Source organism: Pinus tabuliformis, chromosome Q (assembly GCF_031772625.1).
Source record: "Pinus tabuliformis cultivar Carrire ecotype Pingquan chromosome Q, CPIR1, whole genome shotgun sequence".
NCBI lineage: Eukaryota > Viridiplantae > Streptophyta > Pinopsida > Pinales > Pinaceae > Pinus > Pinus tabuliformis.
The window spans coordinates 1,198,442,197-1,198,454,573 of NC_142296.1; the positions used below are offsets into that span (position 1 = coordinate 1,198,442,197).

Here is a 12,377-nt window from a genome sequence, read left to right on the forward strand (position 1 = left end):
TTTCAATCATTTAATGCATGCAGCCAAACTGAAATTGGAAGGCTCAAAACTCGGAAAAATGGTCCATCCTTGCTGCGGTGAGTTCAATTATGCTGCTCCTTGACATCGTTGGTGTGTCAATGGGAACTCCGGTTGCTTCCAGTGAAGTCCACGACGACCCCCAAGGTAGGAAAGTGTTGTCCAATTTAGTAAAGTCGGTCTGTAGCCAGACAAGATTTCCCCACCGATGTGTGTCCTCTTTGGCATCATATCGTGGCTTCGAGACAGCATCACCCGATATATGATAAGTTTAGCCTTGACGGAGAGCATGGCACAGGCACAACATGCTTACGAATTGTCCATGAGTCTAGACAGTGATATGATGAATGAAAGAGAACGGGCGGCATGGCAAGATTGTGTTGAGCTTTTCCGAGATACGTTGGACAGTCTCAACGTTTGTTTAAGCAACAATTCAGTCAAGAAAGATATCCCAAATCTGCTGAGCGCGTCTTTGACGAACCAGGAAACCTGCTTGAATGGTTTTCGTGACTTCAATTTAACAGACAGCAGTAATATAAAAGCTCTGATGTCGTCCAGAGCAGTTAATGTGTCAGAATTAACGAGCAATTTGCTTTACATGTACAAGCTTTACAGCTTCAAAAATCGCCGTCTGTTGAGTTCAGAAAGAGAGGAGGAGTTGGACTCTCACTACACTCTGATCGAGAGAGATGGTTTTCCAGGATGGTTATCAGTCGACGACCGAAGGCACTTACAATCCTCTAGACAAGCGCACGTCGTTGTTGCCAAAGATGGTTCTGGCAATTACCTGACGATCACCGAAGCAGTAAACGCGGCCCCTTCCAAGTCGAAGAGGAGACATATCATCCACGTCAAAGTCGGAGTTTACTAGGAGAATGTGGACATATTGAAGACCAAAACCAATTTGATGTTAATTGGCGATGGCAAGGACCGAACCATCCTCATCGGAAGCAAGAATGTTCTAGATGGTTCAACTACGTTCAAGTCTGCCACTTTGGGTAAGAATGTAATGCTGGTTTTTATAATTATATTCAAACATTAGCATATTTACATCCATACACAAAATATCAAATATTAATTACTTTATATTTTATCTTTTCAACCTTTAAATTGTGATGTAAAAGATGATATTAATCCAAATATATCAATTAAGAACCATTATGAAATTTGCATATTAAACATGATATGATATGAGTGTAATAACACACACGATTTCTCTTTAATTTATATAATTGCATTTTAAAAAAGATTTGATGTCGTTAACTTTACTTAGAATCTAAACAATTAATAAATTCATAAATTTAGGTTTATAATTCCCAAATGTTTTTCTGGTTTGTTTTGTTTGCTCTGTGTGCAATGACACACTGCCTATGTGCAATAGTTGTTTCTAAATGAGGTTCTAATGTATAACTTGTCAAATGTATTTAGCTTTTGTGCGATAGTTGTTTTTAAATCAGGATCTAATGTACAACTTCTCAAATGTATTAACGGTTCTTGTTTTTCCCATATTAAACGGCAAATTGTCTTTTGTGCGATAGCTGTTTCTGGAAGAGGGTTCATTGCGAGAGACATGACGTTTGAGAACAACACTGCACCTCAAAATCACTAGGCCATAGCACTTCGAGTAGGGGCCGACTTCTCGGTGGTATATCATTGCAGCATCAAAGGATACCAGGACACTTTATATGTCTACTCCCTTCACCAATTTTACAGAAAAGTACACATCTATGGAACGGTTGATTTTATCTTTGGCAACGCAGCCGTGGTAATCCAAAGTAGCAATATCTTGGTTAGAAGGCCTATGTGTCACGCCCCCAAGCTTGCGGTAGTCTTTCAACCGCTCTAGGCAAGGTGTGGCACCACCGAACACTTTCTTTTCACCAATACTTATGTTCGTGGACTACGCCTAACAACTTATCCTACTTAGTTTGTGTTTCACAACCAAGTATTATTAATGTTTCTTTTATACCAATGAACACCCATACACATTCATTAACATCAGCAATTATACATGAAGAACACAATTGCACAGTATAAAGGGAGGGGCAACTCCATAAACAATGAGTCTGCCCGATAATATATTATACAATCTTCAATGTTACCAAGCTTTACAAGTATACTTGGGAAACACCAAGTTTCATACTTAGCCAAATTTACAACCTTCGGCAAAACTCGGTTGCCTAGTTCATCGGCGCCTCTGCACGATCGCCGCACGACTCACCAACCCTTCGTTCACCTTGTCACACGATCATGTTGTTTTCCCTACTTGGGTGCACCTCATCGTAACCAAGTCGCCACACACAGGCACCTTTGCACGAGTCGCACCTCCGTTCACAATCTCAACATTTCACAAAAAGTCACACCGTGCACATTTGCACGACGGGCAGGCGCTCACCCAAGTCACCCAAGAACCCCTGGCAAGTCGTCGCACAAACTGGGTGCCCACGCCTTCGTTTCACCGTTGGGCGCTCCTTCGCACAACTCGAGCACCACACTCGTGCACGCCCTTCTCCAACTGGCGGGCTACCTCTACCTGCGCCCTCACCCAAATCTAAGTCATGTGCTACCTCCGTGCGGCCTTGCCTAAGAACGGGCGCATCACCCAAGTTATGCGCCTTCACGTCTTGCTGCGTCCACCCCTTAGATATGCACACTTCTTCTTCACATGTTGAGCAATGATCCTTGAGCGATGGTGCCAAAAGACTCCAACGCAATTCCAATATATATGAGTGGCAAGGCGAGGTCGTGGCTGCCCAGTCAACCTGCCCACTCCCTCAACGCCATTGCAATTCTTCTCCAAACTCAAGTTGTCCATCCTCCAAATGCTCCCAAGTAAGGTCAACCTTACTTCGTTTGTTGGTCAGCCCGTGGGTGCTCCTGCACGCTCCCATGCACATATAAATAACACGACCAACCTTCCACGCACTTGTATTATGCCATAACACCTTCGCACGCCTAGGTCGAGCTCGCACTTCAAGCCAGAACGCGTTCAAGGACTGCAGGTCGTTACATCCTCCTCCACCTGAAGTCATTGTCATCCTCAACAACATACCATCCTGGTAGTCATCCACCAAGATCATCATCAATATTTGTCTCATCCTTCGGCCATGATGTCAAATCCTCCACATACTACAAACATCCCTGCAACATATGTAGAAATCCCATCTCCATCATGTGTCATCCTCATCCTGTGAACTGTCCTCCTCGCCTGCCTGATGCCAACATTTCTTCGTGCACTTCCAGACCCCATGTTTGAACTAGTTGGGTAGCGAATCCAACTGTCACGCCCAAGCCATGAGAGTGAACATCCTTATGCCTTCAACAGTTTATCTCGGATTCTGCCACATCTCGGACTCACCAAGAATCTCACCCATGCTCAGGTCCATGGAAACTCCATCCTATCTGTAACATGTCATGATGCTTGATGCCGAGCCATCCCTACACCATATGTCATACCTGCTCAACCTGTTTTAAGGACTCACTGCCATGAGTAGTTAACAATGAGCCCCATCTTCTTTGTCATCTGAGAATATGTGGAGGGATTAGACCCTAAAGGCTCACCCTCACTAATCATCTCAATCCATCTGTCAGGATCTTCTATCTCCATCCTCTGTAGATAAGTGACCCGATCCTCCTCCCAGACATTCGGCCTCACATAAGCCTCATCATCATCATCATCATCCTCAACAACTTCTAGCCTTCTTGACAAATCCAAGATACTATCTGAAAGTGTCTTGATGACCAATGACTACTCGGTAAGCTTTGTCTCAACCATAGACAACCACTTACTCATGTCTTCCATGCGCTTTTCATCCTCCATTTTCATTACTGCCAACTTACAATTAGGCTTTGTCACTCCAATGGTTGGTACACCAATGGGTACATCTTCCCTTCCATCGTAAATGTACAGCCTCTTCAAATGTGGAAGATTCATAGCATCGAATTGTTTCAAGAATTCCATTCCCAGCACAACTTCATAGTCATCAATCCGCACTATAGTGAAGTTGACCTTCTCTGTCCATTCACATCTTGTTGTGTCCACCTTTTCAGCTACACCAAGAATACTATCAGGAGGAGAATTGAATGTCTTCATCTGTGCCTTCGCTGGTACAAATTTCAGCCCAATCCTTCTCGTAGTATCTTCTCCCATGAAATTGTGAGAGGCCCCACTATCCACCATAGTGAGCATATCAGCACCTCCAACCTTCATCTGAACATACTCCAACCTGTTCCTCTCAGGATCTCTCCGAGAGACCACCTCTGTAGCAGCAGCACCATCAAGTATCTGCATCATCCCCACAAAAGCTTCTTCATTCTTCATATTAGACTATGCAATTGCAGCCACTTTCGGTCTAGAAGGAAAATTCTTCACCATATGTAGTCTAGCACATATCCAACACTTCAAGGGTTTATTCTTCTTCGAATTATCATCCGATTTCGAAGCATCATCCTTCTTCTCATCTTTTGGCTTATCGGACTTCTTCTTCATGTCAGCAGAAGTCTCATGATAATGCTCCACCAACCCATCCATAGCAGCAAAAACTTCCTTAAGTGTTCTAATCCTCTGCCTCTTCACTTCATTGCGTGCCCAAGGCTTCAACCCAATAATGAAATTCAACACCTTGTCTCTCTCTGCCATGTCAGGAAGTTCTAGAACCGCACTTGCAAACTCCCGTTGATATGTCTGAAGGTTATCGGTCTCCTTTATGAACTTAATTTTCATCCTTGCTTCCCACGTTTCATCCTGAGGACTGAAATGGGTCTGCAAAGCTTTCTTCATATCATCCCATGAAGTAATGTCACCAGCACTGCCATTGGCAATTTGATTTGTCCTCCTTCGCCACCACATCTTAGCATCCTTTGTCAAGAGCTGAGCAGCTACCTTAACCTTCGTCTCATCATCGGATAGACCCAATCGTTCCAAGTATTGCTCCATGTCCCATAGAAAGTTGCCAAGAGTCTTTGCACTCCTTGTACCATCGTAAGATTCTGGTTATTTGACTTTCACACGAGGCACTCCTCCACCTGAGTTATGCCTCACGGCCTTCTTCAACACCACGATCTCATCTTTGGCTTCATCAAGAGATTTTCACAAGACCACGATGTCTGCAAGACCTTGGTCTCTTGCCTCTTCAACCTCCTTGACCCTTACTTCACGTTGTGTACACATAAGATCAGTGTAATCGTGTTGAGTTCGGAGTTCCTCGAGCTCTTCCTTCATCTTCGAATTGGCCTCTTGATCTCTTTCGATCAAGTCGATCTTCTTAGTCTAGAAAGCTTCCAAGTCCTCCATCTTCTCCAACACTTTTTCCATGAATGCCATAGTAGCATCCTTCGCACCGTGACTAGACCCAGCCTAAGATTCAACTGCCATTTCTAACAACTTCCTTCTTCCAATCTAGTTTCGACCATCCAACAGCTTCACCAAGATGTTTGCAACCTCAACTAGCCCTTGTTCCACTTGTATGTGGAACACCTTCCTTCACCTGCAAGTACCTGCTTCACTGTCTTCAATTTCCAAGTGTATCCACACCTGCACTTCGTCACAAGCAACCCTACTCACCGCTCCAACCGAGCTCTGTCACGCACCCAAGCTTACGGTGGTCTTTCAACCGCTCTAGGCAAGGTGCGGCACCACTGAACACTTTCTTTTCACCAATACTTATGTTTGTGGACTAAGCCTAACCACTTATCCTACTTAGTTTGTGTTTCGCAGCCAAGTATTATTAATGTTTCCTTTATACCAATGAACACCCATACACATTCATTAACAACAACAATTATACATGAAGAACACAATTTCACAGTATAAAGGAAGGGGCAACTCCCTGAACAATGAGTCTATCTGTTAATATATTATACAATCTTCAATGTTACAAAGCTTTACAAGTATACTTGGGAAACACAAAATTTCATACTTAGCCAAATTTACAACCTTTGGCAAATCTTAGTTGCCTAGCTCATCGACGCCTCTGCACAGTCGCTGCACGACTCACCAACCCTTTGTTCACCTTGTCGGACGATCGTGTTGTTTGCCCAACTTGGGTGCACCTCATTGTAACCAAGTCGCCACACGCGGGTGCCTCTGTTCACAATCTCAACACTTCACCAAAAGTCACACCGTGCACACTTGCACAATGAGCGGGCACTCACCCGAGTCAGCCACGAACCCGTGCCAAGTTGTCGCACAAACCGGGCACCCACGCCTTCGTTTCACCGTTGGGCACTCCTTCGCACAACTCAGGCGTCACATCCGTGCACGCCCTTCTCCAACCGGCAGGCGACCTCTACCTGCGCCCTCGCCCAAATCCAAGTCGTGTGCTACCTCCATGCGGCCTTGCCCATGAACGAGCGCATCAGCCAAGTTCTGTGCCTTCACCTCTTGCTGCATCCACCCCTTAGATATGCACACTTCTTCTTCACATGTTGAGCTATGATCCTTGAGCGATGGTGCAAAATGACTCCAACACAATGCCAATATATATGAGTGGCACGGCGAGGTCGTGGCTGCCCAGCCGACCTGCCCACACCCTCAACGCCATTGCAATTCTTTTCCAAACTCAAGTCGGCCATCCTCCAAATGCTCCCAAGTAAGGTCGGCCTTACTTCGTTTGTTGGTTGGCCCGTGGGTGCTCCTCGACGCTCCCACGCACATATAAATAACTCGCCCAACCTTCCACGCACTTGTATTGCACCATAACACCTTCGCACACCTAGGTCGAGCTCGCACTTCAAGCCAGAACGCGTTCAAGGACTGCAGGTCCTTACACTATGAGACAACAAAAGAACACAATTACAACTCAAGGAAGAACTGATCCCAATCAAAACACCGGAATTTCCATTCATAATCGCAGAGTAAGCCCAGCTCCCGATCTGCAAGCTGTTAAAAAGTCCATCCAAACATACCCCGGAAGACCGTGGAAGTAATACTCTCGCACAGTGTTCATGCAATCCATTCTGGACGATTTGATCGATCCCGCCAGTTGGTCCGAATGGCAAGGAAGCTTTGCGCTTCAAACATTGTACTATGGCGAGTATATGAAAACAGGGGTCAGTGCAGTAACATCAAGACGTATCCGTTGGCATGGATTTCATGTTATCAAAAGCGCCACTGAAGCAACTAGATTCGCAGATGGCCAATTAATTTTTGGTAATTTGTGGATTCCTACTGCAAGAATTCCCTTTACCCTTGGATTGATATGATGAATATTACAAAACCAGATATCTAATATTCATTTAAATGCTATGATTAAGCGACCCTTTCTATGTCCAATGTTCTACTATGTATGCTACAGGACGTGCATAATAATTCCTCCCGTGGAAAAGTAGTAAAGAAAATAGTGTAGTACACATAACTTTCTATGCCATTTTATGTGTTACTTTCTCCAGAATGATGCGAAGGATTCCATTATAACAATAATTAAATGTCAATTATAATCTATTCTCTTCATTTTTATTTCTATTAATTTAAATTTAATTGAATGATGGGTTAAGGATGTCGTGTGATTCTTTTTTTATTATTATATTAATTATCTTTATAAAATATGAAATGGAGAACTTATGTATTACTTTTATCAAATTAAATCATTTGATTTCCATTTCAAATAAATACAACTATCTCATCAAAATTTAGAATTATATCACTAGAAATGTTTATTTTTAAATAAGGTTTTTATAATCTTAATTTAATTACCATAAGTAATAAATAGATAGATGGTAAAGATTTAATTTATATAAAATATTTATGGAATATTTTTAGTTATAATTATAGATAAAATGCTGAAAATTATTTTAAAAGTAGTTTTTTTTGTTTTGTTTTTCTATTTAATTAAAAAATATTGTAAAATTAAATAAAAATAAAATCTATATAAAATAATCTGAGTAATCTGAATATGGAATAAGTTTTGATTTTTTGGTATTATAACAAATCTTATTACATGAATCTCCATGAAAAATTGGATTTAAATCTCCATAATTAAGAATCTCTTTACATGTTTTTCCAAATGTATATCTATTTAACTCAGATATTAAATATTTTCACGATTAATAATAATAATAATAAATTCATAATTTATTTATAATTTAGTTATTTTTTTTATAATTTTTAAAATTTTGATAATTTGAGATGTATGATGTAATTTTTTTTTAATGTATTTTTTCATGTATATTAATATTTACCAGTAATATAATTTATATCATTGGTTAACAATAACATAAAATAGGAAAAAATTTTCACTTTTCGATATCACAATCCTTTTTTGTAAATGTTGAAGTAAAGATATTACATACATTTTTATACATAAATATATTCTATATTTGCAAAAGAAAATTGTCAAATGTATAAGTTAAAATTTTACAATAATTATAAAAATAATCATTTTTTAATATTTAATATTTATATTTATATATATATATATATATATATATATATATATATATATATATATATATTTAATTCGGTTACTTATTATTCAAAGAAGGCAATATGTAAGAGGTTTTCGTGTGCTACTATTTTTCCCGAATGGAAACCAGACCATAAGTTGGATTCCAAGTAGGATTAAGTTCCTCCAGTTGTGCTTGTGTTAAGATTAGGCAGACCTCTTTCAGATTGAAAACCCCTGACGGACCATACCCACATCATCGAATGCCATCATCCATTTTGACTATGATATTTTAAGTGGTTAGTACCTATTAAAGAAGGTCTTTATCATTACAATGAGTTCTTGCATAGGTTCGGAATTGGATCTTCTAAGAGCACCAATGAGAGTTGGGGGAATATGAATCCCAATAATGAGTCACCAGTGAAAGGCCTCCTTGATGGGTACTATCTCATATTAGGAGAGAGTTGGGAAAAGAGGAGATTTTAGGCCATTGATTCTCGAAATCATCCCAGAATAAGGTTTTCATTCCATTACGCACTTCCCAGAAGAAATGGTCTCGGATTAGAGATTTGTTATTCCAAGTTGCATTCCATATCTGAGAGCCTTCTGAAATTCGAACGAGTTGAGAAGAGAGGAGGCCCTAAACATATTTATTAGTCTATATTTTGCACCATAGTACTAAGGAGTTCTTTAACCAATTCCACCATTTTTTTGCACTTGGCTTAAGGCCCTTGGACTACGTAATGCTAGACCCCTTACAACTTTGGGAAGGAACAACTTGTCCCAAGTGACTAAGGCCCAATTTTTCTCCAAATAAGTGCCCCCTATAGGAAGCAGTATTTCATGCTGCGAAGCTTGTTAATAATGGGTTTTGGAGCAACTAAGGCTGAGAGAGTGTAGGTGGGCATAGATTGCATGATCAATTTTAGAAGAATAAACCGTTCAACAAAATTCAAGGCCATGAAGGCACAACTTGAGAGTTTTGTCTCAAATTTAATAAGTATCTCTTCTCATACCGATATGCAAAGAGGATTGGCAGTGAGAGCGGGCCTTAAATATTTTGAGGAAAGGAAGCTCTTCGTGAAACCCATAAAATGAGTGATATGAAGTTGAATGGCATGTGGAGTATTAAAGAAGAAAAATTGAGACTTGCCTTTATTTATATCTATGCTTGAGGATACCAAAAAGGTATCTAATGTTTCTTTTGAATTCCCATGCCTCCTGGATAGAAGGATACACAATAAGGAGGATATCATCCACACATTGTTGGTGTGCTGAACAATGTTGGGAAGAGCTAACGGGGAGACCTCAAAGGCATTGACAGAGAAGCGCACGCTTAATGGATTGGCTTAGACTTTTAGAAACAAGAAAGAAGATATAAGGAGAGATTGGTTCTCCTTGCTAGATGCCCCTTGAAGGGGAGAAGGTAGGCAAGGGAAAGCGATTGATTAAGATCGAAAAAAATGCTTTTGAGATGAGAGTCATCACCTAAGGTAACCATTTCTCTTGAAATCTGTAGGCCTTAAGAATATGATAAATGAACTACCAACTAACTTTGTCAAAGGCTTTTGACATATCAAATTTTAATATCATACCAAGTTGGTTGAAGGAATGAAGTGAGTGGATATGATCTTGAACGAGGATTATATTTTCAAGAATTTGTCTTCCTTCTATGTATCTAGTTTTCGTAGGGAAGATGAGAGTGGGGAGAAGCATTTTAAGTCTATTTGTAATGGTTTTTGAAATTATTTTCTAGATGACATTGTAGAGTGCTATAGGATGAAAGTCAGAAGGAGGAAAGGCTTTAGAGGATTTGGGAAATAAAGAGATAAAGTTGCGTCAAAGGTAGAGAGAAGGGAGGTAGAGCATCGAGAGCTTCAATAACTTGCCATTCATATCTTCCGAGAATGGCCCAATAGGTGTGGAGGATTTTTCTGTAAAGCCATCATGACCTGTCGCCTTCTCACTTGGCATACTCATCACCACTTCTTCCACCTCTTGGTAGGTTATTTCCTTGACCATTAAGAGAAACTTTGGGATATGTTGAGTAATCATTTGAATATTATTCCTCCTATAAGGGCTTGGCTCCATAAGGAGAGTGCTAATGTGTTGAGGGAGGACTTATGAAATATCTTCATGGTTCTCCACATACTAATTGTGATTCTTGCAAAGCAGATTGATTTGATTTTGTTTCCTGTAGTTAAGCATGGATTTATGGAAGAACTTTGTGTTGTGATCTCCTTCTTTAATAAATTTTACCATGTATTTTTTCTTGTGTAGGTCTCCTCTTTAGCCAATATTTCTTTTCATTGATGTCACAGGCCCCCTTCAAATTCCTTTAATTCATTTGTTCCAACCTCTGTGATTATGGTTTGTTTAATCATTTTCATTTCTTCCTCTAGTTTGAGATTTTCTTGAAATATGTTTCCAAATTCTTTGATGTTCCACCATTTTAATTTTTATTTAATGGATTTTAATCATTGATAAAATTGATACATTATGTGCCCAGGGATAAAGGCAGATTCTTTCCACCAGGATTCCATCTTAAAAAGGAAGTTTGGATGGAGAAACCATAATTCCTTAAAGCAGACAGGTATTTTAGATGGAAAAGAATACCATTGAAGCTGAAGTTCAATCGACTAGTGATGAGATCCATAGCTCGGGAGAATTGAAGATTCGAAGCTGATACTTGTTAGGAGAATAGATTTAGAGAATAGAAACAGATATAGACTTGAATTCACCTGATGTAATCCCCCTCTTTTATTGTTCCATGTATAGATTCCAGTGGAGGTCTAAATATCTATCATCTTACATTTATCTATGAAGGAGTTGAAGATTAAATATTCCTCATCAAACCTTTGAACACCTCCCTTTTTTTCATGCAATGATCTAATCAAATTGAAATCCCCACCATGATCCATTGCTCAGGATGGATAAGACGAGAAACAATGGAGAGATTTGATATGAAGACTCTTTAATCTTGAGAGATGGTGGGACCATAAACATTGGAAATGAAGCCAAATTGTAAGGAGACTATGGGTTGAAAGCATGTTGTTAGAATTTTGTGTAGAGAAAATGAGTCCTTGAGAGTGACAGTGGATGAATTCCAAAGTATTGCTAGACCACCAGAAGCACTTGTTGCATAGTGGGTTATCAGATCAAATTTTTTCCAAAATGTATTAATCATTTGATTGAGGTTATGGTGAGAACATTTCATCTCTTGGAGCAACAAGATGTCTGGTTTTTCAGGATTTGGCATTTGGATTTTCTGTTCAAACCCCTAACATTCCAAGAAATGACTTTGATCATTGATATTTGGAGAAGAGAGGGAATAGCGAGGTAATGGCAGAAACTCTTCCCGAATTAACTAGGAATTCGCCTAAATATTGATGAATTTTGTTGTTGTTTTTTCTACCTTTTTCTTAGTCTCTTTGTCTAAGATGGGATAGTCTTGGGGGACATTTTGTTTAATTCCTTGTGAAGAAATATAAGTGGATGGAGAAGGTATGGTACTTGATGCATTTCCTCAATGGAGGAGAACGTCTTGATGGAAAAGATATTCTCTTACAATTATTTGAATTTGATCTTTAGGAATGGGCGCAAGATCCTTGTTTTCCCATTCTTCTGCAATCTATTGTAGATCCATATCTTGGAATTCAATATCTTATAGATATTCTTACTCCATCAGGGATGGGAGATCTTGATTGGAAGTCTTGTTTGCAAGCACCAATTCATGAGATGGTTGGGCTAAATCTGGTTGTGTGCTGGTTGGATCTCCCTCGGTGGGTTCTTCGAGAGCATGTTCTATTGGTGGTGCTTCCTGCCTCAGTTGATTTTCCTCTTCTGAATATTGGAGAACTATGTACCTATTTGTTCCTTAATTTCCCCACAGAGCAAGGTTCTCTCCTCACCTTCAAGGCAGTTTTCTTCTTCCTGACACTATGGTGAAGCATTCTCCTAGAGAGGGCTAGTTTGTTG

The 12,377-nt window shown here is 40.0% G+C and overlaps 1 pseudogene; it reads left to right on the forward strand.

The window, feature by feature from the left end:
- The first annotated feature begins 226 nt into the window (after positions 1–226).
- LOC149224062 (pectinesterase pseudogene) lies at positions 227–7,221 on the forward strand (annotated as a pseudogene).
- Positions 7,222–12,377: the final 5,156 nt, after the last annotated feature.